The sequence below is a fragment of the Jaculus jaculus genome, chromosome 8 (assembly GCF_020740685.1).
Source record: "Jaculus jaculus isolate mJacJac1 chromosome 8, mJacJac1.mat.Y.cur, whole genome shotgun sequence".
Taxonomy (NCBI): Eukaryota; Metazoa; Chordata; class Mammalia; order Rodentia; family Dipodidae; genus Jaculus; species Jaculus jaculus.
Window position 1 is genome coordinate 10,137,664 of NC_059109.1, and position 25,178 is coordinate 10,162,841.

Genomic DNA, 25,178 nt, shown 5'->3' on the forward strand with positions numbered 1-25,178 from the left:
GCCGCCACGCCCAGCAGAGCATTTTTTTTTTTTTAATATTGTATTTATTTATTCTTTAAGAGATACAGAGAAAGAGAGGGAGGGGGAGGCAGAGAGAGAGAGAAAAAAAAAAAAAAAGAATGGGCACACCAGGGCCTCTAGCCATTGCAAAAAATAAACCTCCACACATATGCATCACTTTGTGCATCTGGTTTACGTGGGTACTGAAGAACCGAACCTGGGTCTTTAGGCTTTGCAGGCAAACGCGTTAACTGCTATACCATCTCTCCAGCCCCCCAGCATACTTTTTAACTTATTTTCCTTTGGAGGCTGGATCTCTCTAAGTTGCCCTTCTGGCCTTGAACTTACTCTGTAGCTCAGACTGGCCCTGAACTGGTGATTATCTTGCCTCAAACTGTGGAGAAACTGGGATTCTACCATCAGGCCCAGCCAGGTTTGTTCTTAAGCCTCGGAACAGTGGGAGGAAGGGAAGGGAGAGCGGAGGGGAGGGCAGGGCACGGCTCCTGGTTGGTGGAGGCCCATTAACCCCAGGTCCCACTTACATACCACAGGAAAGGGTGTGAGGCAGCGTGCCAGCCTGAGGGCCCGGGGGGAGCTGGGCAACTGCCACCCAGGGAATAGCTTCAAAGGTAACCCCAGACCAGAGATGCCTGACTGTCTCGTGTGAGGCCTGCCCTAGGACCGTCACTGAGAATGGCAGGACAGGGTTGGGGGAGAACAAGTACTTCAAGACATCCCAGGGAAGGGAGATCAGAAAGCGTAAGGTCAGGGCCTGGAGGGATGGCTTAGCGGTCAAGGCGTTTGCCTGCAAAGCCAATGGGACCCAGGTTCGATTCCCCAGGACCCACGTCAGCCAGATGCACAAGGGGGCGCACACGTCTGGAGTTCGTTTGCAGTGGCTGGAGGCCCTGACGTACCCATTCTCTCTCTCTCTCTCTCCCTCTGTCAAATAAATAAATATAAATATAAATAAAGCTTAATAAAGCTCTGGAAAGGTAGCTCAGCCCTCAAGGTGCTTGCCTGCAAAGCCTAAAGACCCAGGTTCAATTCCCCAGGACCCACGTAAAGCTAGATGCACAGGGTAGCACATGTAGCTGGAGTTTGTTTGCAGTGGCTGGAGGCCCTGGTGTGTCCATTCTCTCCCCCCACTCTTTCTCTTTCTCTCTGCTTATAAATAAGTTTTTGGGTTTTTTTTTTTTTTTTTTTTGCTTTTTTTAAAGTTTGGGTCTGGCTCAGCCACATGTAGATGCAATCTCTGCTGGCCCGCCTATCTCTGTCCACCTCTGTCCATCCCATCCTCCATCCCCCCCCCCCCCGGCACCCTACAGTCTCTCTCTGGGTTGCAGTGAGGAATCTGAAGACCTTTCCCTGCACACCCTCCTCCTGGGCTGTCCATCATTCCTATCTTCCCTGTGTACACTATGGGTTTTAGCATTTATTTTTATTGATTTATTTAAGACAGAGAAAGAGAGACAGAGACAGAGAGAATGGGCGTGCCAGGGCCTCTAACCACTGCAAAAAAAAAAAAAAGAACTTCAGACGCATGCGCCACCTTGTGCATCTGGCTTACGTGGGACCTGGAGAATCAAACCTGGGTCCTTAGACTTCACAGGCAGATGCCTTAACCACTAAGCTATTTCTCCAGCCCCACTATGTTTTTATTTTTTCCTCTCTTGTTTACTGACCACCTACAAGACTTCCCAGCTACAAGGAAGCTTCCAGAAAAAAAAAAAAAAAAAAAAACCTACCTTTTGCATTTTCCAGAACCTCTATCCAGCAGCCTTCCCAGGACTGAAGCCAAGCTCTCAACCACGCTGGGAAGGAATCCCACCCACGCTCACGCTCACGGGTCCCCTGTCCGCTCGTTCCGCAAACACTCCCAAGGTCCTGCTTGCACGCGAGGCGTCACGCTCAACACGTGGCCCCCGTCAGGGGTCACCCTCCACAGGCATCTCAGGAGACCAAGAGCAGAAGAGAAAACCGAGACTTGGAATCAGCAAGTGACCTGTCCACGGTCATGACGCTGGAACACAGGGAGGCGAGAACCCAGGTCTGGCCGAGCAGACAGCGGGAGACCGCGGGGAAAGACCCTCTGCGGCTGTCCCCTGCTCTACCTGCTCTGCTCACCCCCCAGCCCCCAGGGACACAGGCCACCCTTAGTGAACCCTGGAGGGAGTCCCCTTTTCTGCTCAGTAGCCAGAAAGAGCTGTGGCCAGGAGTCCCGGGTGCCATCTGTCTCGATCTCACCCAGTGGCTAATGCCTGCGGGATCCTCTCTAGCTGTCAGACAGAAATGTGATGACGTGGATTGGTGGCATGGGACATGGGGAGTGTGGGTTGGAACGGGGCTTCCAGCCCTCATATGGCTTCCCAAGCAGGAAACGGGACCTGAGGCCAAGAGAGGGGCCTCTAAAAACAGCAAGGCAGGTGCCCTGTCCCCCATCTGAGCTTCCCTCAGTCCCCGCGCCCCCTCCCCCCGTGGTGACAGGATAGCCACGTTCCCAATGGTTGGTCACTAAGGCCCTCTCCAAGGAAGACCCCAGTGATGGGTCACTTTGCGCCACCGTGGGTTTGGGCCTGACCGTACGTGGACCCTCTGGAGTAGGTCTGCTCCGTAAGGGCTTCCCCAAGGCCCATGCGACGGAAGATCTGCAGGCCCAAGCCCCCGGCTGCGTGACCCTGAGGGGCCTCGGGTCCCTATGCGAGTTGGATGTGGCCCTTGGCAGGCTCGTTCTGGGCCCTGTCTGGCACACAGAAGGTTCGGGTAGCATGGGTATGTCTAGGGCACCATCCATCCCAGGACGGGCAGGCCCACATGCTGCCAGCAGGAGAGCCAAGACCCTCTTCTACCGTCACTTCCTGGTGCTCGGGAGCCCCCACTCCAGAGATGGGGGGGCCTCAGGAATCCAGCCTGTCTTCCCCAGGCAGGAGAGCAGTGTGACTCCACACACACACACACACACACACACACACGCACACACACACACACACACACCAGCCTCTCTGGCTAGCTGCTCGGGGCTCCTCATTGATCACAGGGCGGCTTCTCGGCCTGGGTTCGAGGCCTGACTCCAGGTCCAGCCACAGGCCCAGGGCGCCCCATATGTGCCCTCCTGAGCCAGCTCTCAAGGACGCTCAGGGGTGCAGCTCCCGTCCTGCTCCTTGAACCAGGCCAGGGTTTACAAAGCACCCCTGTCCCCCCACCGCCTGGTTCCTACCCTGCTCCACACCCCAGCGTCCCCCAGTGATTACCGGCACCCACACACACACGGCTTGTTGACTGTGAGGCCTCTCATCTGTCTAAGTGCTTAGCAACAACAACCCCGTAACGGCGGCACCCAGGCACTGGAGGAGAGAGGGAGATGGACGAGGGAGCACCCATGAGCCAACATAGCTGCATAGCAGCGCCACCCTAGAGTCCAAGCCCCTGGCATCTCATCACTTCCCATACTAGGACTAACCGCGCATGGGCCATCTCCCCCCGCTCTTTCTCCCCACTCCCCGAGGTAGGGTCTCACTCTAGCCCAGGCTGACCTGGAATTCACCATGTAGTCTCAGGGTGGCCTCGAACTTACGGCGATCCTCCTACCTCTGCCTCCCAAGCGCTGGGATCAAAGGCGTGCGCCACCACGCCCCGTCTAACAAGCCATCATTTACGTTGCTGACTTACTCTCCTCCGGACAACCCCAGCCACCCGTAACAAGAGATATTATAACACATCCCCCATTTTGCGGAGGAGGCGCATAGAGGCTTGAAAACTTGCCACACAGCTGATAGGTGACAGAGCTGAGCACCTGGTCTCCAAGCTCGGACACCCAGCCATCACTCACTCACACGTTTGCCACCCTGATGTCTGGGAGTGAGTCTGGAACAATCCAGGGGAGGCACGTGAGGGGAAAGATACCCTCCCCACAAGCCCCCGCCCCGATCTGGAATGGCTCTCCCTTCAGTCCTTCCTTCCCCTCAGAGGCTGTTGTCCCACCCAAGGGCCGTGCAGGGAAGGACCACCCCCTGCACTGTAGCCCTCCCACAGCTTCATGAGACCCCAGACTCCAGATATACAGCGGTCTCAGGGCTTGTGCTGTGAACCTTATCACACCAGATTTTTTTCTTTGCTTTTCGAGGTAGGGTCTCGCTCTAGCCCAGGCTGACCTGGGATTCACTATGTAATCTCAGGTGGCCTCGAACTCACAGCGATCCTCTTACCTCGGCTTCCTGAGTGCTGGGATAAAGGTTGGGCACCACCACGCCTGGTTCACACCAGAAATCAAATCTGGCTTTGCCTCTCAGCAGGCAGGGGCCTGACCTCTCATAGCTTCAGTTTCCCATCTGCGTGACAGAGGTCAAGCATGCCACCTTTCTCTAGGTGGGCGGGGGGCAAAAGGAGCTGAAGAGGGCTGGAGAGATGACTTAGCGGTGGAGGCGCTCACCTGCAAAGCCAAAGGACCCAGGTTTGATTCCCTAGGACTCACGTAAGCCAGATGCACAAGGGGGTGCATGCATCTGGAGTTCATCTGCAGTGGCTGGAGCCCTTGGCATGCCCATTCTCTCCCCCCCCCCCCCCTCTCTCTCTCTCTCTCTCTCTCTCTCTCAAATAAATAAATTATATATATATATATGTACATACATACATACATACATATATACATATATACTAGCCAGAGGCCAGCTCCACAAATGAACTTGAGCAAACAGACCTGAATCTCAGGCCCCGGAGGCCAGAACACGGCACTGCAGGCCACTCTTTGCCAAGGGGCCTGGTGCAAGAGGACACACCCACTCACCCATAGACACCACTGCACCCCTAGACACTCCCTGTTGAATGAACGCATGCCATCCCAGACTTACCTCCCAAAGACCAGCTCCAGCAGACAGCTGACGCCCAGGCGCACAAGCTCGGGGCACTGCAGGCCTAGACATCCACTCCTTCCTGCGCACTGCCTCCCCGCCCCCACCCCGTCACCTGCCTACACCCCGACTCCATCAGAGCAACAAGGAACCCAGGCCCTGCCGCTCCCTTGAAGTAGGCAAGAACCCCACAATTTTTCCTGGTCACCTGCCTCAGGGTCCCTCATCCCAATATGCGGACAAACACACACCAGGTAAGCTGGGGGCAAAAGATTTGAACAACAGAGTGACATCTGACTTTCCCAGGGTCCCCTGAGAGACAGCCACACACAGTGGAGGTTATGTCAGTCTGCCAAGTGTATGTGTGCATGAGTGTGTGCATGCACACACACACACACACACAATGGCCAACTCACACAGCCTCCAGCCCATAGTGTTAGCCTCTCTGGGACATCGCTAACCTCCAGCACCCCCTCTCCAGCTCAGATACCCACACACCACTGACCTTTTTCACCCCTGTAGGCTGGGCTGCTGAGGCCCCCAGGCTCATGTGGGCACCATAGAAACCCCACAGTACAAAGCCAGAACCCAAGAAAGAGCCACTGATTAGCTGGGGGAGGGCGGGTGGGAGGGAGGGGAGGTCAGCGGGGGCTGTTCTAGGGTGTGTGATTTCATAGGTCTGGAAAGGCCCTTGGCCCCAAAATATCTACCCTCTGGGTCCGGAAATCCCTCCCACCCCTCTGAGATTCACTGCCGGGAGAAGCTCCCACCTGAAAGATCCTACCCCGGGAGCGACAGCTGACAGCTGGCCCGAGAGTGGTGAAAGATGTACCCGGGAAGGGGAGGGTAGTGCCAGGGCCAGAAGCGCTGGGCAGAGAGGAGGGCCGCCATCCTGCCAACTCCCACCGGGAGGGGGTGCTCTGTCCTCCAACACCCATCCAGCGCTGCTCCCCAAGACAGCAGGCTCTCGTAGGCAGGGAGGAAGTCTGGCCAGGGGAGTTTTTAAGTGCGCCTCCTTTCCCCACATCCAGGCCTGGGGAAATCAAGTCCCATCCATCCCACCCGTCTCCCGCCCCCCCTGCCCCCGAGGAAACCAGAAGGGGGCAGAAGCCCTGAGAAAAGGAGAGGTGGAGGGGCCAGAGGGGAATTAACCAGCTTCCAAAATAGCACAGTTGGTTCTGCCTCGCTTCACCGGGTACAGCGTCTGGCAGCTTCTGCTTTCGATGTGACTCACGCCTGGTGGGGGAAGGATGGGGTGGCCAGCATGGGCTGAGGCCGCCCGGACGACCTCAGGCAGTGGCCCAGAACCCCCAGCTGAGACACTGCTCTCCCCCTCCCCCCCGCTCCATGTCCTGTTCTCCGCCATGCCCAAGAATAGTGTTCCATGGGCTGGAGAGATGGCTTAGTGGTTAAGGTTCCTTCCTGCGAAGCCTAAGGACCCAGGTTCTAGTCTCCAGGTCCCATGTAAGCCAGATGCGCAAGGTAACTGCATGCACCTGGAGTTCATTTGCAGTGATTTGAGGCCCTGGCATGCCCATTCTCTCTCTCTCTCTTGTCTCTAATAAATAAATAAATATAAATATTACAGGGCTGGAGAGATGCCTTAGCAGTTAAGCACTTGCCTGTGATCCCAGTTCGAGGCTCAATTCCCCAGTACCCAACACGGTGCATGTGGCCCTGGTGTGCCTATTCTCTCTCTCTCTCTCTCTCTCTCTCTCTCTCTGTTTCTCTGTCTGTCGCTGTCAAATAAATTAATTAAATTAAATTAAAAAAGAACATATTTCCCTTAAAAAATAAATATTACAAAAAGAAATGATAGGGCTCCAGGAAAAGACCAGGGTGTACCAAGTCCAGGGAAGGACATCACCCGGGTCCTGTCCCAGGCTAGTCCCCTAGCCCCTAGGCTCGTTATTGATATTAACTGTCAGACCCAGAACTTAGTCTTGCTCCTGCTCAACCTGGGAACAGTGAGTGGCCTCTCCATCTGACCAGCCAAGGAAGCCAGAAGACACGTGCCCTGAAAGCAACCCTCTCCCTACACCAAGAAGAAATGACCTCTTAGAGCACAGTTACACTGCAGCCCCCTCCCAGGGCCACATGCAGGTATAAGAACAACAAGAAGGAGCTGGTGATATGGCTTAGTGGTTAAGGCGCTTGTCTAAGAAGCCTAAGGACCCAGGTTCAATTCTCCAGTGCCCACCACATAAGCCCAATGTTCAAGGTGGCACATGCGTCTGCAGTTCATTTGCAGTAGGTGGAGGCTCTGGCAAACCCATTCTACCTACTTTTTTGTTTTTTTGAGGTAGGGTCTCACTCTAACCCAGGTTGACCTGGAATTCACTCCGTAGTCTCAGGGTGGCCTTAAACGCATGGTGATCCTCCTACCTCTACCACCCAAGGGCAGGGATTAAAGGTGTGTGCCACCACGCCCGGCCATTCTATCTACTTTTTTTTTCTCTCTCGCAAAGTAAATAAATAAAATATTTAAAAAGAAGGAGGAGGAGGAGGAGGAAGAGGGCTGTAAATATAGTTTAGCACTTAAGGCGCTTGCCTGCAAAGTCAAAGGACCCAGGTTGGATTCTCCAGGACCCATGTAAGCCAGATGCACAAGATGGTACACGTATCAGGAGTTTTCTTCAGTGGCTGGAAGCCCTGATGTGCCATTCTCTCTCTCCCTGCCTCTCTCTCTCTCTCTCTCTCAAATAAATAAATAAATAAGGGCTGGAGAGATGGCTTAGCAGTTAAGGCATTTGCCTGCAAAGCCAAAGGATTCCCAGTTCGATTCCCCAGGACCCACATAATCCAGATGCACAAGGCAGCGCATGTGTCTGGAGTGTGTTTGCAGTGGCTGGAGGCCCTGGCATGCCCATTCTCTTCTTCTCTCTCTCAAATAAATAAATAAGTAAAATATAAACAATAAATAAATAAATAAAAATTCAAAAAATAACTACAAGAAGATTTTTTTCTTGCAAAATTTATGTAAGTATTTCCACGTCTTTTTGGCCCTTAAACACCACATAAAACCGTTTCCCTTCCCAGGCCAGAGAGAGAAGCAGCGGTCTGGAATGGGGGTAGGGCGGCAGTAGCTCTGTCTTGCCCTGTAATTATCTTTCCACACCTTTCTGCCTCCTGCACAGCTCTGAGCCATTCTGCTTTCCCTCACACAGTGAGACCCGGTCAACAGCTCCTCTGTGGACGCAAGGTGTTTGAGCTCAAACCTAAGAGTGGATGGTGGGCTGGAGAGATGGCTTTGTGGTTAAGGCACTTGCCTGAGAAGCCTAAGAACCCAGGTTCGATTCTCCAGGTCCCACGTAAGCCAGATGCACAAGGTGGCGCCTGCGTCTGGAGTTTGTTTGCAGTGGCTGGAGGCCCTGGTGCACCCATTCTCTCTCTCTATCTCTCTTTCTATGTCACCCTCTCTCTGTCTATAACAAATAAATAAATATAAATAAAATCCTTGGGCTGGAGAGGTGGCTTAGTGGTTAAGGCACTTGCCTGCAAAGCCAAAGGATCCCGGTTTGACTCCCCAGGACCCACGTAAGCCAGACGCACAAGGGGATGCGTGTATCTGGAGTTCGTTTGCAGTGGCTGGAGGCCCTGGCGTGCCCATTCTCTCTCCCCCTCTCTCTCTCACTCAAATAAATAAATAAAATATATTTAAAAAAATTGTTTTAAAATAAAAAGAATGGATGGAGGCTCCACCCACCATGACCCCCACCCCCACAACTGCACAAATTCCCTCTGTGCTCTGTCTGTCAGCCCTCAACGCCAACACCTGGGCCCCAAGTGCAGCTACCTTTCTATGCTACAGGTGAGGGGTGATGTGATGGGTGTGCACCCTGCTCCCCGATGGGGGCTGGATGCACCCAGTCAGCGAGAATGTCAGCCACTGTCATTGTCACAGGAGTGCTGTGACCGAACAGTAAGGTGGAGAGCATGTGGCAGCTGGAGAGACAAGTGAAAGCCTTAGGGATTCATTCATGTGGAGGGACTATGCGGCCAGCCCTAGCCTGAGCTCCTGCCGTTCCCCAACTCCACGCCACGCCACGCCACGCCACGCCCTCTTTTAGTTTTTTTTTTTTTTTTAACTTATTTATTTATATGAGAGTGAGAGATAGAATGGGCGTGCCAGGGCCTCTGGCCACTGCAAACCAACTCCAGATGCATGTGCCACCATGTGCATCTGGCTTATCTGGGTTCTGGGAAGTTGAACCTGGGTCCTTAGGCTTCTCAGGCAAGCATCTTTACTACTAAGCCATCTCTCCAGCTTCACTCCTTATTTTAAAAAATATATTCATTTACTTAGGTGAGAGAGAGAGGAGATGGAGAGAGATTGGGTGTACCAGCCCCTTCAGCTGCTGCCGACAAACTCCAGACGCATGCACCACCCTGTGTATCTGGCTTACATAAGTTCTGGGGCGTCAAACCTGGGACCTTAGACTTCGCAGACAGGCGCCTTAACCATTAAGCCATCTCTCCAGTCCCAGTCCCTCTTGTAACTAACTCTCTCCTTCCCTGGGATCTCCAGGGCAGAGATTGCTGCGTGAGGCTGGAAGGGACGGAGTGAGCAGAGATGACGTAATCAGAGACGAAGCTACTCTGAGCAGGCATGGCAGAGCCTCTGTCAGGGACACACAGGAGTGTCCTTACAACACTGATGCCCCCTTGCCTCCCAAATCACACCCTGTTAGAATGGACACACAGAGGGAATGCACCAGCAGGAGCAGCCCCCATCTGCCGTGTGACAGCCACAGCCTTGGGAAAGAGCAGAGACAGTGAAAGAAAGGGAAGTGAAGCCCGGGGCGTGGGAGGCAGAGGTAGGAGGGTCGCTGTGAGTTCGAGGCCATCCTGAGACTACATAGTGAATTCCAGGTCAGCCTGGGCCAGAGTGAGACCCTACCTCGAAAAAAAAAAACAAAACAAAAAAGGAAAGAAAAGAAAGGGAAGTTTTCAAAATGACCACGACAATCACAGCCCCGGGCCACTAGATTGAGAAGGGGACTGATGGCCACAAGCCATGGGCCACACGCCACGTCCACACCTCTTTCTAGGAGAGGATGCGGCACCTGGGATATCTTCCCAGGTGAGTCCTGGTGTGTTCAGGCGCCGAGGGGGGTCCTGCCAGCTTCCTCTCTTCTGGGCAAGGAACCTCCAGTCTCTCCCAGCGGCTGTTGAACATAGTGTGGTGACCGGCCCAGTGGGAAGGGGAAACCAACTTGGAGCCAGGCGGAAGGGGGCTGTGGGATGCCAGGAGCCCAGCCACATGCTCTGGCCATGCATGGTCCCAAGCCTGCCAACCTGAGCACCACCACATTCCAGGACCCGCCTCGAGGCCGGAGTCAATGGCATTACCACCCCGCCCCCAAGACCTTACCCAAAGACACTCCAGGTCCTTGGCTGCGTAACTAGAGTCCGTGCCACGAAGCCCCTGTGACATGGGAGCCAAGGGCACACCTGGTCCCTAACCAGCTTTTTATTCACTTCCCCCACTTCCTACTGGCCCAGGTATCCTCCAAGGAACCTCTCAAATAAACAACATGGGCTGGAGAGATGGCTTAGCAGTTGAGCGCTTGCCCACAAAGCCTAAGGACCCCGGTTCGAGGCTCGATTCCCCAGGACCCACGTTAGCCAGATGCACAAGGGGGCGCACGCGTCTGGAGTTCGTTTGCAGCGGCTGGAAGCCCTGGCGTGCCCATTCTCTCTCTCTCTCTGCCTCTTTCTCTCTGGCTGTTACTCTCAAATAAATAAATGAAAATACACACACACAAAAAAAAATTAAAAAAAAACATACAGCTACCGTTGTGTGTACGTGTGTGTGCGTGCGTGTGTGTGTGTGCATGTAGGTAGAAAACAACCTCTGACTTTTTAAAAATATCTTATTTATTTATCTATTTATTTACTTGAGAGAGAAAGAGTCAGAGAGAAAGGGTACACCGGGGCCTCTAGCCACTGCAAACAAACTCTAAACACACGTGCCACCTTGTGCAGCTGGCTTTAAGTGGGTACTGGGGAATCAAACTTGGGTCCTTAGGCTTTGCAAGTGAGCGTCTTAACCACTAAGACATCTCTCCAGCCCTGACTTTTTTTTTTTTTTTTTGAGTCAGGGTTTATCATTGGTCTAAAACTCAACAATTAGGCTGGACTAGCTGGTCAGTGAATCCCTCTATTCCACTTCCCAGCCCTAGAATTGCAGGTGTATAACACTTTTTTTTTTGTTTTTTTAATGTGAGTTCTGGGGATCAAACTTGGGTCTTCATGCTTGTGAGGCAAACACTTCACCAATTCGGCTATCTCTCCGGCCCCGACAGCCACGTTTTTGGGTCAGCCAGCAGGCATTCTGACCTGAAATTGAGCAGCTAACTGACGTTTAGAAAGACTGCCCCTTCGATGTCATGCTGGGCCAGAGTGACAGGAGCGGCTGCTCTGCAGGCCTGACAGCCAATCTCTGGGACCTGGTCCAGCCACGTGCCGCAGCCAAATATGCGCCCAGTGTTTTCCTCCCTGTGGGCAGTTAGGACTACCCTCGGCGGCAGAGAGTCTCAATCTTCTCAGGTGTAAAATGAGGACAACATACAACTTGGAGAGTTTCTTTTTTTCCTTTTTTCTTTTTTCAGTTTTATTTATTTATTTGAGAGAGAGAGAGAGAGAGAGAGTCAGAGAGAGAGAGAGAGAAGGAGAATGGGCACACCTGGGCCTCCAGCCACTGCAAACAAACTCCAGATGCATGCACCCCCTTGTGCATCTGGCTAACGTGGGTCCTGGGGAATTGAACCTGGGTCCTCTGGCTTTGTTGGCAAATGCCTTAACCGCTAAGCCATCCCTCCAACCCGCTTGTTTTTTTTTTGCATTTCATATTTATTTATTTATTTTTAATTTATTTTTTATTTTTTTGAAATATTTTTTTTTATTTTTATTAACATTTTCCATGATTATAAAATATATCCCATGGTAATTCCCTCCCTCCCCACCCCCACACTTTCCCATTTGAAATTCCATTCTCCATCATATTACCTCCCCATTACAATCATTGTAATTACATATATACAATATTAACCTATTAAGTATCCTCCTCCCTTCCTTTCTCTACCCTTTATGTCTCCTTTTTAACTTACTGGCCTCTGCTACTAAGTATTTTCATTCTCACGCAGAAGCCCAGTCATCTGTAGCTAGGATCCACATATGAGAGAGAACATGTGGCGCTTGGCTTTCTTGTTTTGTTTTTAATAGAAGGTCTCATGTAGTCCTGGATGGCCTCAAACTTGCTATGTAACGGAAAACATCCTTGAATTCCTGACCCTTTTGCCTCCACCTCCCAAGTGCTAGGACTACAGGCCCGCACCACCATGTCTAGCTTTGGATGAATGGTTTAAGAAAAAGGAAGGAGGCCGGTGTGGTGGGGCACGCCTTTAATCCCAGCACTCAGGAAGCAAAGGTAGGAGGATCGCCGTGAGTTTGAGGCCAACCTAAGACTACATAGTGAATTCCAGGTCAGCCTGGGCTAGAGTGAGACCCAACCTCAAAAAAAAATAAAATAAAATAAAATAAAATAAATTAAATAAATAAATAAAAAGGTGCAAGAGAGGGTGGAGAGTAGTTAAAGGCACTTGCTTGCAAAGCCTGACAGCCCAGTCTCAATTATCCCAGTACCCATGTAGAGCCAGAGGCACAAAGTAATGTGTGTGTTTGGAGTTTGCAGCAGCAAGAGGCCCTGGTGCACCCACACATCTCATTTTCATTCATTCATATCCCCCATCTCGGTGTCTCCTCACAAATATAAAAAGAAAGAATAAAAAGGTGGAAGAGGAAAGGGAAAGTTTCATTGCATTTGAAGAAATAGAGGAAGAAAATAACCTGAGAGGGCTGGGGGCATGGATCAGTGGGTAAAGGCACTTGCTTGCAAAGCCTGAAGCCCGGTTCAATTCCCCAGCACTCACGTAAAGCCAGATGCACAAATTGACGCATACATCTGGAGCTCATTTGCAGTAGCAGGAGGCCCTGGCATTCCCGTTTTCTCTCTTCCCCATCCCTCTCTGCTCACAAATAAATAAGTAAAATATTTGCTAAAAAGAGAGAGAGGAAAAAAAAGAATCCTGAAGAATCAAGAAAGAAAATGGACTGAGCAACAGAGAGAGGTCATTTCCTTACTCCACAGCCTTCGTTGGCTCCCCACTGCCCTTTTGAAAAAGCCCAAAATGGGCTGGAGAGATGGCCTAGCAATTAAAGCGCTTGCCTATAGAGCCTAAGGAGCCAAGTTTGAGTCCCCAGTACCCAAGTAAGCCAGCTGCTTATGTATGTGTCTGAAGTTTGTTCACAGGGGCTAGAGACCCTGGTGTGCCCATTCTCTCTCTCTCTCCCTCACTCTCTCTCTCTCTCTCTCTCCATATATATATATATATATATATATATATATATATATATCTTTTACTCTCTCTCAAATAAATAAATAAAATATTTAAAAAGGAAAGAAAAAGCCCAAAATGCGCTTACAAGGTATTCAGCACTCCCCACCCCAAAGACGTCCCAGATACAGGCAAGGGGGGGGCCTCCCTACTCTCACCCCCAACCCGACCCGAGCGCTCAGATGCTCCCCCGGTTCCTCTCCCCTACCCTGTCCAGGCTCCTTGTCTCCAGAAGCCCTGTGCCAGGACCTCCCTCCTCCGCCAGGCAGCTCATTCTGATATCACCCTCCTCTGGTTACCACAGCAGAGCCATCCGCTCCAAGCCAAACTTTGTGCCTGGCACAGGAACACAGGGATGAATGAGCTGGGGTGTGGCTCGGTGGCAGAAAGCTCGCCCAGTGTGCATGAGGCCCTGGGCTCCATCTCCCAGCCCCACAACAAACAAAAGCCAAACAAAAATAGCAAGGCAGCCCGGGCCTGCCTTTGGGCAAACATCATGAGCTGATAGCGTGCGTGGTATCTCTTCCAGGATGCCACCAGTAACTCCTGTACGAGGTTCCTGAGGGCTCCATCATGGAGTTCTTCCCAAGACTAGGATTCAACTGAGACGCTGGGCCACCAAGACGTTTCTGCCCAGCTTGCTAGCTTCCCAAGACCTGTCACAGGATATAGGGGTGTGTAGGGGCGAGCCAGCCTAGGCGAGCCCTTCCAGCTCCTGTCTTCCCCTCTCCATACACCAACTCAGCGTCTCACTAACTCACAGTCACTGCAGAGCGATGCCCTGTCCCTTTGCTAAGAGCACTCGGGTTGTACTGGGAAAGAACTTCAAGAACTGAGACAGACAGGGGAGCTGGGTGCAGTGGCGCCCACCTTTAACCCCAGCAGCTCAGGAGGCAGAGGTCGGGGGATCGCTGTGCACCGGGGACTACCCAGCAGATGCCAAGTCAGCCTGGGCTAAAGATGGACCATGGGAAATCAGAGAAATAAGCAGGGCGTGGAAGGTGAACCAGGAAGCAGACCTCGCACGGGGCACGTCTGGGGACCCTCGCCTTGAGCTTGGGCGTGAGGCAGAGGTGAGGGGCACCCAGCTTGGAGCTGGGATGCCCGTGTCCACTTCAGAGGCCCCTTCAAGCGAGAAACATGAGGAGGTGAGGCAGCTCGGGCCAGGCTCTCAGAATAGAAGCATCAAGAGGCAGCGTGCCCTGCCTCCGAACACAGCCTGGGCTGGTGAAGGTTAAGGGAGTCCAGGCTGGTCTGTGGAGCTCGGAAGAGGTGTCCGTGCCCAGCCCTGGCCATGCCTCACATCTACATCTTTTTTCCCCTACTGGGAGGCATGGGGGACATACAGTAGAAACAGAGGCATGCTCTGGCTATCTAGTCACTGGGACCATCTTTGATCATTACAGCATTTTATTTTTTATTTTATTTATTTACTTTTGTTTCTCAAGGTACAGTCTTGCTATAGCCCAGGCTGAACTGGAATTCACTCTGTAGTCTCAGGGTGGCCTCGAACTCACAGTGATCCTCGGACCTCTGCCTCCCGAGTGCTGCGATGAAAGGCATGCGCCACCGCGCCCGGCCGTGACAGGATTTTGCACAAGCAAACGGAGGCCCCTTCCCACGCTAGGGGAAGATCATTTATTTGTTTATTTATTTACTGTTTTTCAAGGTAGGGTCTCGCCGTAGCCCAGGCTGACCTGAAATTCATCATGTAGTCTCAGGGTGACCTCAAACTCTTGGTGATCCTCCTAAATGCTGGGATTAAAGGCTACCAGGCCCGGCTGAGATAAATTCTTTGAACAAAACCTGCTCTGCTCTCCGCAACGGGCTGGGGGAAGAAGCTATACATTCTCAGGAGCCCAGTTTAGAATCTAGGGAGCAGCGTGGGGGCTCAGGAAGCCTGGGTCCCAACCCTAGGGCCGCTCCTCATTGGCTAGGAGGCCTCAGCATGTTTTGGGCGCCCTCACTGCCCCTAGCTCTTACCTCCCAGAGGGAACAGGTTTCTCAAGTGCCTCCGAGGGCATGGCTCTACCCCAGGCCTCTCTGCCCCCATCACCAGTGCCCCTCCTTCCTCCTCCCCAGGGAGCTAAAAGGCTCAGGCCCTGGCAAGGGCTGCTGAGGAGCCGACGACGGAGCCACTGCTGTCGACAGAGCCTGTGCCAGGCCCACGATGGCAGGCATGAGGCCCATACACACAATGGGGCAGTGTGTGCACCCAGCGTCACCCTGGTGCGGAGCTAGGCAGGCCGGCATCTGGGCTCAGGCCAAGAATTCATTTCCCTGGAGGGAGCCGCCCACCCCTTGAGGGACAGCGTGGCTGTGTACATGGGGCTCAAGAGTGGACAGTAAGCGATCCGTCCAGTCCAAGCAAGCAGGGGACAGACAAGGTGGTGGGGGTGGGGGTGCGGGAGGGCGGACAGACACAGGGGATGGAGGCTCCTGAGTGTCCCCACAAGCCCCCTGCCGACCTGTGAGGGGTTCTGGATTCATTGTGTAACACGAGGTTGCAGCCTCCCCAGTGGACTGGAGAAGGGCTACAGGAGCCAAGGGAAGGGACAAGAGAGTGGCAGCAAGCTTTGCCCCGTGCAGAGGGCCTCCCTGCTCCCCCGCCCCCGCTCCCCGAGGCTTGAGGACATGTGAACTCTCTCCTCTGCAGAGGTTGAGGCACACAGGACTTCTGGATGTCCAGTCCGCCCTGGTACCCTAGGGAGTAGCTGGCAAGTCTCTGGGGGAATGAGCCACCAGCTGGCTGTAGACAGGATGAGGGTGGATGGGAGGTGGGTAGGTGGATCTGCCCGCTCCCTTCCCTAGCGGGTGCCAACCACAGTGTCCCAGCCTGGACCTCGACAAGCTACTTCCTGTGGGGCAGGGGTTGCCTGGTCCCTGGGTTCCGGGGTTTGATGCCCTCCTGGTCCCCCCACACTGTCTCCTCTAGTTGCAAGGGCTGTAGGGAACGGCAGCCATTTCCCCAAGGGAGGAGCAGGGGAAGAGAGAAGATGGCACGTGTGGGCAGAGAGGGCACGGAGGAAGTCTGATCACCTAGAGCTTGGGCTGTGGTCAAGGTGGGGAGGGCCCCTTGGCCGAAGTCACTTTCCAGTCTCTTCAGAGACTGGGGAAGCACCTGCGGCAGGCACTCAGGGCCCCTCCAGGGTGCGAGGGAGGTGTCCACTCTCTCACACAAATGGGCAGCGTCACAGGCTGCCGCCTACACTCCCCAAAGGTCGCATGCAAGTCACAGTGACAGCCCTTGTCCAGCAGACACAGTGGGATGACCACCCATCCCCTAATGGCCAGGGGACCCTATTGCCCCTGCTAAGCAACAGCTGTCAGCTCCTATATGGTGATATGTCTCAGAGAAGCCTAACTCTGAGGAGTCCTGTCAGCCAAGACTGCCTCACTAAATCCTGCTCTGTGTGTGTGTGTGTGTACACACACGTCTTGTTGGGGGAGAGGGTACGCACCATGCTCAACGTCCACCCCAAGAAATTTCCCATGCCAGCTGGGCGTGGTGGTGCACACCTTTAATTTCAGCACTCAGCAGGCAGAGGTAGGAGGATCGCCATGAGTTCGAGGCCACCCTGAGTCTACATAGTGAATTCCAGGTCAGCCTCAGCTAGAGTGAGACCCTACCTTGAAAACCCAAAATAAAAAAAAAAAAAAGAAAGAAAAAGAAAAAAATTGCCCATGTGCTCAAAGAACAAAGACTAGCGCCAATGGGACCTTTCATCCAAATCTTTCTTTCTTTTTTCTTTTGGTTTTTCAAGGTAGGGTCTCACTCTAGCCCAGGCTGACCTGGAATTCACTCTGTATTCTCAGAGTGGCCCAACTCATGGCGATCCTCCTACCTCTGCCTCCCAAATGTTGGGATTAAAGGCATGCACCACCACACCCGGCTTCCAAATCTTTTTTTTTGCTTGTTTGTTTTTCGAGGTAGGATCTCGCTCTAGCCCAGGCTGACCTGGAATTCACTCTGTAGTCTCAGGGTGGCCTCGAATTCACAGCGATCCTCCTACCTCTGCCTCCCGAGTGCTGGGATTAAAGGCATGGCGTTATATATTTATACATCATTTTATCAGGTGCCTTTCTGACCCAGTACCACCCCTCCTGTCTCCAGAGCATCCCAGCCCTGAAGAAACAAGCCCTACTGTGTCCCACACCTCAAGGGACCCAAGTAGATGGCACCCCCCAGAGTCACCACGCAGGGGGAGGTCACAGACCATCAGAAGACAAGGGTCCTGGGAAGTCACTCAACACAGAGCCCCAGGCTGATGGAAGCAACGGAACCTCATTTTCAGACACAGCCTACACGGAGCCCTGATAACTAAGTCACAAGCAGCATGCAGCAGCTCCCTGCGGAGATGAAATGCCGGGCCCTAGGGGGGCGCCCCCATGCCACACAGTTGCCAAGGCACCTCCCAGATTCTGAGAAGAATTTGAAGGCTACAGCTTTCTTCTTTTCCCTTGTTTAAAATAACCTCCCCCCCACACCGGAGGGGGCTAGAGAGGTGGCTTAGCTGTTAAGGCATTTGCCTGCAAAGCCAAGGACCCTGGTTCAAGTCCCCAGGACCCACATTAGCCAGATGCACAAGGGGCGCACGTGTCTGGAGTTCGTTTGCAGTGGCTGGAGGCCCTGGCGCGTCCATTCTTTCTCTCTCTCTCCTTCTTTCTCTGTCAAATAAATAAATATAAATAAAATATTTTTTAAAAAGCCCCCCAGACGAAGTGAGTGAGGTGGGCACTGTGTGGCATCAACATCAAACATCAGCGAAACTGATCGGTACAGCTCCCAGGGCAGGAAGACTCAGACCTGTGCACATTTGGCCCCGTGGCCCAGGTATTATAGGCAGGATCTTGCACATTCAGCAATGGATGTTCAGAAAGATTAAGTGACTCAACTGAAAGTGGCAAAGCCCAGATAACCACCCACGGATGTGTGGGACCCCTTGCCACCGCTAGGCCAAAGTCACCACCGTCATGATACTTCTTCTGAACCCATCCCAGCCTTCATTTGATCCAGAGAGAGGCAGAGACCAGGACTGGAGAGATGGGTCAGTGGTTAAGGCGCTTGCCTACAAAGCCTAAGGACCCGGGTTTGATTCCCCAGCTCGATTCCCACATAAGCACGTGGTGGCGCATGTGTCTGGAGTTCATTTGCCCTGGCGTGCCCATTCTCTCCCAATTTCTCTAATTCATTAATAAATTAATTAGATAAAATGTTGAAAAGAAAAGCAGAGAAGCCTTAAACCAAACTCACCCTGAGATGATGTGTATTGTCAGTTTGTCAGGACCTATGATCAGTTGTGAGGGAATTTTAATTAATTAAGGGGGGAAGACCCGCTGTGTTAACTGTGGGTGGCACTGGTCCCTGAGCCGGGGTCCTGGGCTGCAGACAGAGGAGAGCTGGCTGAGCAGCAGCGTTCCCGCCTCTCTGCTTCCTCACGTCACCGAATGGGATCCGCTGCCCCAAGCCGCTTCGGCCGTCCCTGCCCTGCCATGACGAACTCTAGCCTGGAACTCCAATCTGAAATAAACTCTGTCCCCATTAAACTGATTTTTAAAAAACATTTCAAGCCGGGCGTGGTGGCGCACGCCTTTAATCCCAGCACTCGGGAGGCAGAGGTAAGAGAATCACCATGAGTTCGAGGCCACCCTGAGACTCCATAGTGAGTTCCAGGTCAGCCTGGGCTAGAGTGAGACCCTAACTTGAAAAAAAAAATACATATCATATATATATTAAATATTTTAAAATATATTTATTTATTTATTTGAGAGAGAGAAAGAGGCACAGAGAGAGAGAGAGAATGGGCGTACCAGGGCCTCCAGCCACTGCAAACAAACTCCAGATGCATGCGCCCCCTTGTGCATCTGGCTAAAGTGGGTCCTGGAGAATCGAACCTGGGTCCTTTGGCTTTGCAGGCAAATGCCTTAACTGCTAAGCCATCTCTCCAGTCCATATATATATATATATATATATATATATATATATATATATATATTTGTTGTTGTTTGTTTGTTTGTTTGTTTTTGTTTTTTGAGGTAGGGTTTCACTGTAGTCTGGACTGACCTGGAATTCACTGTATTCTCAGGGTGGCCTCAAACTCACATCTATCCTCCTACCTCTGCCTCCCAGAGTGCTGGGATTAAAGGTGTGTGCCATCATGCCCGGCTTAAATATTTTTATTTATAATTTATTTGCAAGCAGAGAAAGAGAGAGGAGTCAGACAGCATGGGTGCATCAGGGTCCATCCACTGCAATAAATCCAGGTGCCTATCACCACTTAGTGCACCTGGCTTTACGTCGGTACTGGAAAATCGAGCCTGGGTCGTTGGGCTTTGCAGGCAAGTGCCTTAAGCGCTGAACCATCTCTCCAGCCCTCTTAAACTGATTTTATTTTTTTCAAGGCAGGATCTCACTCTAGCCCAGGCTGACCTGGAATTCACTGTGTAGTCTCAGGATGCCCTCGAGCTCACAGAGATCCTCCTACCTCGGCTTCCCGAGTGCTGGGATTAGAGGCATGCGCCACCACATCCGGCTTAAACTGATTTTTGTCAGGTATTCGTGACAGTCATCCCAAAGCATCTAACACACACCCAGCGGGCACAGGAAACCCTACTGTCACTCCTAATGCCACCACTTCCTATTTGGGTGCTTCATGCAGTATTACCTTACTTAATCCTCACAATACCCACTTCCATCTCAGAGTGTAAGGAAACTGAGGCACAGAGAGGTTGCAGAGTCGCCCACAGCCAGTGAGGAAGTAAATCGGAGCCAGGACCCCACCCCAGGTAGTCTGGCTTTACAGAGTCTCCTCGCCAAGCCACTGTGTTCCATCTCTCCCTATGACACGTGCCACCTACTCCGTCGGTGGCGGTGACTCCCCCGGGCAGCCTCACTCTGGGGCCTGCTCCATCCTCTGAGGTCCCTTCCCTCTCGGCAGGAGTTAGAGGCTGACTGGATCCTCTCTGAGCTACCTGGGAGAGCCTGTGGCATGGCCTTCAGTCCCCATGGATTACAGCTGATGACAACTCCACCCCGCCCCCGCCCCCGCCCCAGCCCCTAAGCGCTGGAGCCAGTGAAGATGACCAGAAAGCAACAGAGCACCTGCTGCATGCCCAGCTCCATGCCAGGGCAGGCGCAGGGCATAGGAGACCACCCCTGCTCTCCTGCAGCCCCTCCAGCGGCGTCCGCAGGGGTCTCCCTGCCACCCCCACCCCCTCCACACTGGCTGCACCCCAAGCTGGCAGCACTTAGAACCAGGGCTAAAAATAGAATCCGTAATGAGTCAGTGCTAAGAATAAACGGGCAAACAGCCCTCTGGAAGAGGACACTCTGCCAGGGAGGCGCCATCTCCTCCCTCTGCCCACCCAGCCACCCCCTGCATCACCCTCAGTGGACCTGGAGGAGCCCTTCCCCTATAGCGGGGGGGGGGGGCAAGCAAGGCATGCCCACGTCTTCCTCCAGCATGGGCCAGTGGCCAGTCACCCCGCCTGAGCGCTGAGATATATCAAAAGCTTGGGAGCTGCAGAGGTGCCCAGCACAGAGGTAAACTGAGGCACCAAGACGTGAATTTCCTCCCTCACTCTAACACCAACTCTTATAAAGGCACAAGGTTAGAGAACCTGGCTAGAATATCGCCTCACGTGTGAAGTGGGTCCCCAGTGCCGATCAGATGGGCCCTCTCCAGGGTCCATCGGGGAATGGAGACCAGACAGGAGCAGCAGTGCACACTACAGGGCAGATGTCACACTGGACATGAGTCCAAAGGGGGCTCAGCCATCTAGATCCCACAGCTGGGGGTCTCCTTCATGTCCTTATGGCCCCTAGAAATTCTAAGACTTTGAGACTCATGCACCTTCTCAGAGGGACTGAGAACCCTCAGAAGACACGAGGAAGGGATTTCTCACACGGGGAGGAGCCTTGGGCCCAGAGAACAGAAGTTTGTTGGGAAGCCCTGCAGCCAAGACAAAACCCTAGTGCCCACACATCAGCCTTTGAAGTGTCTCCCAGGAACCACAGGCCCGGAGCACGGGACACACTCTCATGCCTGGAGCCAGAGGGAAGGAAGGGGCAGGAAAAAGGCACGGAGCTCTGCGCACACACACTTCTCTATGAAGAGAGGAAGGAAGGAGATCCCAGGCAGACCCGATCCTGGCATCAGAGCCCTGGGCCCAGTCGCAATGTTCTTACATATAACCACATTTGTATAACCACATTTGGCCTTCCTCCAGGTTCTACCTAGGAATTAGGGCTTTAGACATCAGGACTTTGATGTCACGGGGCATTTCATGAGCACAAGGAGAACGGAGACCATGACCATTAGCATGTCAAAGGGTTCGGTAAGTCTAGCAATGAAGTCCCCTGCCCCTTATTTTCCTCATGCAGGGGAGCGCAATACCACCGAGCTACGCTCATCCTCAGTTTTCTTTAAATTTTTATTTTTATTCATTTACTAGAGAGAATGGGCACGCTGTGGCCTCTAGCCACTGGAAACCAACCCCAGACACACGCGCCACCATGTGCATCTGGCTTACGTGGGTTCTGGGGAATCCGACCCGGGTCCTTGGGCTTTGTAGGCAAGCGCCTTAACCGCTGAGCCGTCTCTCCAGCCCCACAGCGTGCATTTTGAAACTGCCAAGAGCAGAGCTGGGGAGACGGCTCAGCGGTTAAGGCGCTTGCCCGCCAAGCCTGACAAGCCATGTTCAACTCTCCAGGTCCCACATAAGCCAGGCACACAAGGTGACCCAAGCGTGCGGGATGGCACGTGCACAACCAGATGGCGCAAGCGTCTGGAGTCCAGCTGCAGTGGCTGGAGGCCCTGGCCCACGAATTTTCTCTCTCTCTCTCTCTCTCTCATAAAAAATAAAAATAAGTAAATAATAAAATAAATAAATAAAACTTAAAATGTCCACTATCTTGTTGCTTACTGTGCTCAGTGTACTGTGAAGATCCTACAAAAAAGAGTACTATTTTTCCTGTCTTTGAGGTCCCCATGTCCCTCATGAACATCATCTGTTTCCTTCATTCCTATTTTCTTCTAGGCTTAATTTAATTTTTTTTATTTATTTATTTGAGAGACAGAGAGAGAGAAGAAAAAAAAAAAAAAACCAGTCAGGTTTTTCAAGATAGGGTCTCACTGTAGCCCAGGCTGACCTGGAATTCACTATGCAGTCTCAGGGTGGCCTCGAACTCACGGCGATCCTCCTACCTCTGCCTCCCGAGTGCTGGGATTAACATGTTTATTTATTCATTTGCGAGGGGGAGAGGGAGAAAATGGATGTGCCAGAGTTTCCAGCCACTGCAAACAAACTCCAGATACAAGTGCCACTTTGTGCAGCTGGCTTTACATGGGTACTGGGGAATCAAACCTGGGGCATTAGACTTTGCAAGCAAGCATCTTAGCCTGCTGAGTCATTTCCCCAGCCACTGCTCCACCCCCCTTTTCATTTTTTTAAATTAGTTTTGTATTCAGTGAATGCAGTCAAGTTGGTACCATTGTTAGCTTCCTCTCCCCTCCGCAGGGACCCTCCTTGTTGGGGAATGCGGGTCGTGCATTGTGGGGTCCTGTTTCATTTTTGATCCCCACTCTCCTGAACCTGCTTGCCTATCACACTCTAGACAGAAAAAACAGGGTAGACGCGACCTCACCAATTCGAATGCTCCAGGGGGCAATGGGGACCATGATAACTTGAAGCAGAGCCCTGTAGTCAGCCAGCAGCCCTAGAAAGTTCTAGCAGCCCAAGGATTGCAAAAGGCTAGCTCTTCGGTTCCAGAGGTCTACCTTCCAGGCCACCCAGGAACTCCGACCCTCGCTGATCCTCAACTATCTGATGGAAAGGGGTGAGGAAGGGGTTAGCTGTGTAACCCTGGATCTCTGGAAGACTATATGCCCAGGAGACTCAGCCCAGAATGTTCCAGTGGGTCACCAGTGAGGGCAGGAGAGATGGTGAAGTGGACAAGAGACTTTGCTGCCCTTCCCTCATGTAAGTCTCACAACGCGGCCCTCTCAGGAAGGCACCCAGGAAGAAACCGAGTGTCAGAGGCATCCCGACACTTCCTGCTAATAAGGGGCACCACCCAGATTTGAGGGGCAGCCTGCATCCTGAACCCATGCCTTCAACCCAGCTGTGCCACTCACTAGATGACCAGATGACCTCAGGTCAAAGACACAAGTGCTCGGCCGGGGTCTCAGTTTCCCCATCTGTAAAACGGGACGATGAAAAGATGATCTAGGGGTGGATGTGGTTGCTCACACCTGCCATTCCAGCCCTTGGAGAAGGTGGAGGCATCACCAGTTTAAGATAATCCTTGCCTCAGCCAAAAAAAAAAAAAAAGGTGTATTAAGCAATTGTGAAGGTTAAATTTGCCAGTACACAGAAGTGCTTAGCACAGTGCTTCTTGCATACAGTAGGTGTTCAATGTATGCAGCCTTCCATTAAGCACCACTTTGTTCTATGGAGCCCATGCCTAACGCTCTGTGTTCAACAAGCTGCAAGCCACTTACAGCTTCCTGGAAACTGGACCCTCCCAGTCGCTCCTAGGCCTCTGCCCTAACATACACCTCAATCTGGGGTTCCTAAGGGGACTCAGTGCAGGTGGGGCTCTAGAGATTGGGGGGCTGCCAGACATGGTCTCACCATCTAGGGCCTGGCCACCTTCACTCAAGTCATGGATATTCCCAAGGGCCACGGTCACAGGCCTCTCCCCACGGCTCCTCCCACTGTCCTCGGTCACGGGGTGAGGAGAGAGGAGGTGGGAGGGAGGGGGCTCCCCAGAACAGACAGCTGATGTCCTCGTGATCTGCCCCAGTCCCTCCCAGCCCCAGAGACCACAACAGTAACCCACCAATGGCTGCCACACTTCCTGCCGCGGGTCGGTGCACCCGGGATCATAGGAAGGACATCACCGGGTTAGGGTACCCGCTCTGCAGATGAGACACCCCCAGGGAGGGCCCGACTGGATTAAGCAATGGGCCGGGCAGGGCCCTAGGAAGTAGGGAGGCTTCTGCCCACTCCTGGAGCAGGGCTCAGAGCTGAGTGCCAGCCACTGGCCATGGCAATGGACAAGAGGAACATTCCAGAGTTTGTGGAGCCATGGGAATAGGAGGAAAGGGCTGAGCACCCCATCTCAACCGTGGTTCCTGCAAGTGGGGCGCGGGGGGGATGGGCATCTGTAACCCTGAATCCTTCCTCTACCTCACCCCTCCATCCCGGAGAAACGGACAACACCCACTCAGCTCTTGGCTCTAACTCACGTGGCCAGGCCTTGTCCTGGTGGCCCTCCACCCACAGGAGTTTGGCTGCTTCTTGAAGGGTTCATTAACTTCTGGACCCTCCATAGGAACCAGTCTCCTTTCAACACCCCCACCCGACGCTACATGCATCTCCATGAAGCCCATTGTAACCACCACCCCCTACTCTCTGCTGTGAAGAGCTGGGACCTCTGACCCCCAGCCAGACTGTCGGGTTTTAGGACAAGACCAAAAATAAATAAATAAATACGTAAGCCTCTGCCCCAGCAGGGATGGGTGGGCCTTGAATATACATACTCAGCACGTTCCGCACAAACCCTGCACAGGAGGGAGGGAGTGGCCCCAAAATTTGCAACCACGACTCACAGAAAGATGCATTTCATTTGACCTTGGAGATTTCTACACAGGCACCCACAAGACAGCGATCTCCAATACAGCTCTTGTTCATACTGGGTACTAACACATTTGGGTATTCTCTGTTCTATTCATTTCTTTTTTTTCTGCTTTGCTTTTTTGTTTTTCAAGGCTTCAAGGTAGGGTTTCACTCTAGCCCAGACTGACCTGGAATTCACTCTGTACTCTCAGGGTGGCCTTGAACTCACGGTGATCCTCCTACCTCTGCCTCCTTAGTGCTGGGATTAAAGGTGTGTGCCACCACGCCCAGCTGTTCTATTCCTTTAAAT

At 52.7% G+C, this 25,178-nt stretch overlaps 1 protein-coding gene across 1 annotated transcript in view; it reads right to left on the reverse strand.

Annotated features, from left to right (window-relative positions):
- Window positions 1-25,178, reverse strand: part of Tfeb (transcription factor EB) — a 72,331-nt gene that overhangs the window by 21,524 nt on the left and 25,629 nt on the right. The window lies entirely within an intron of this gene.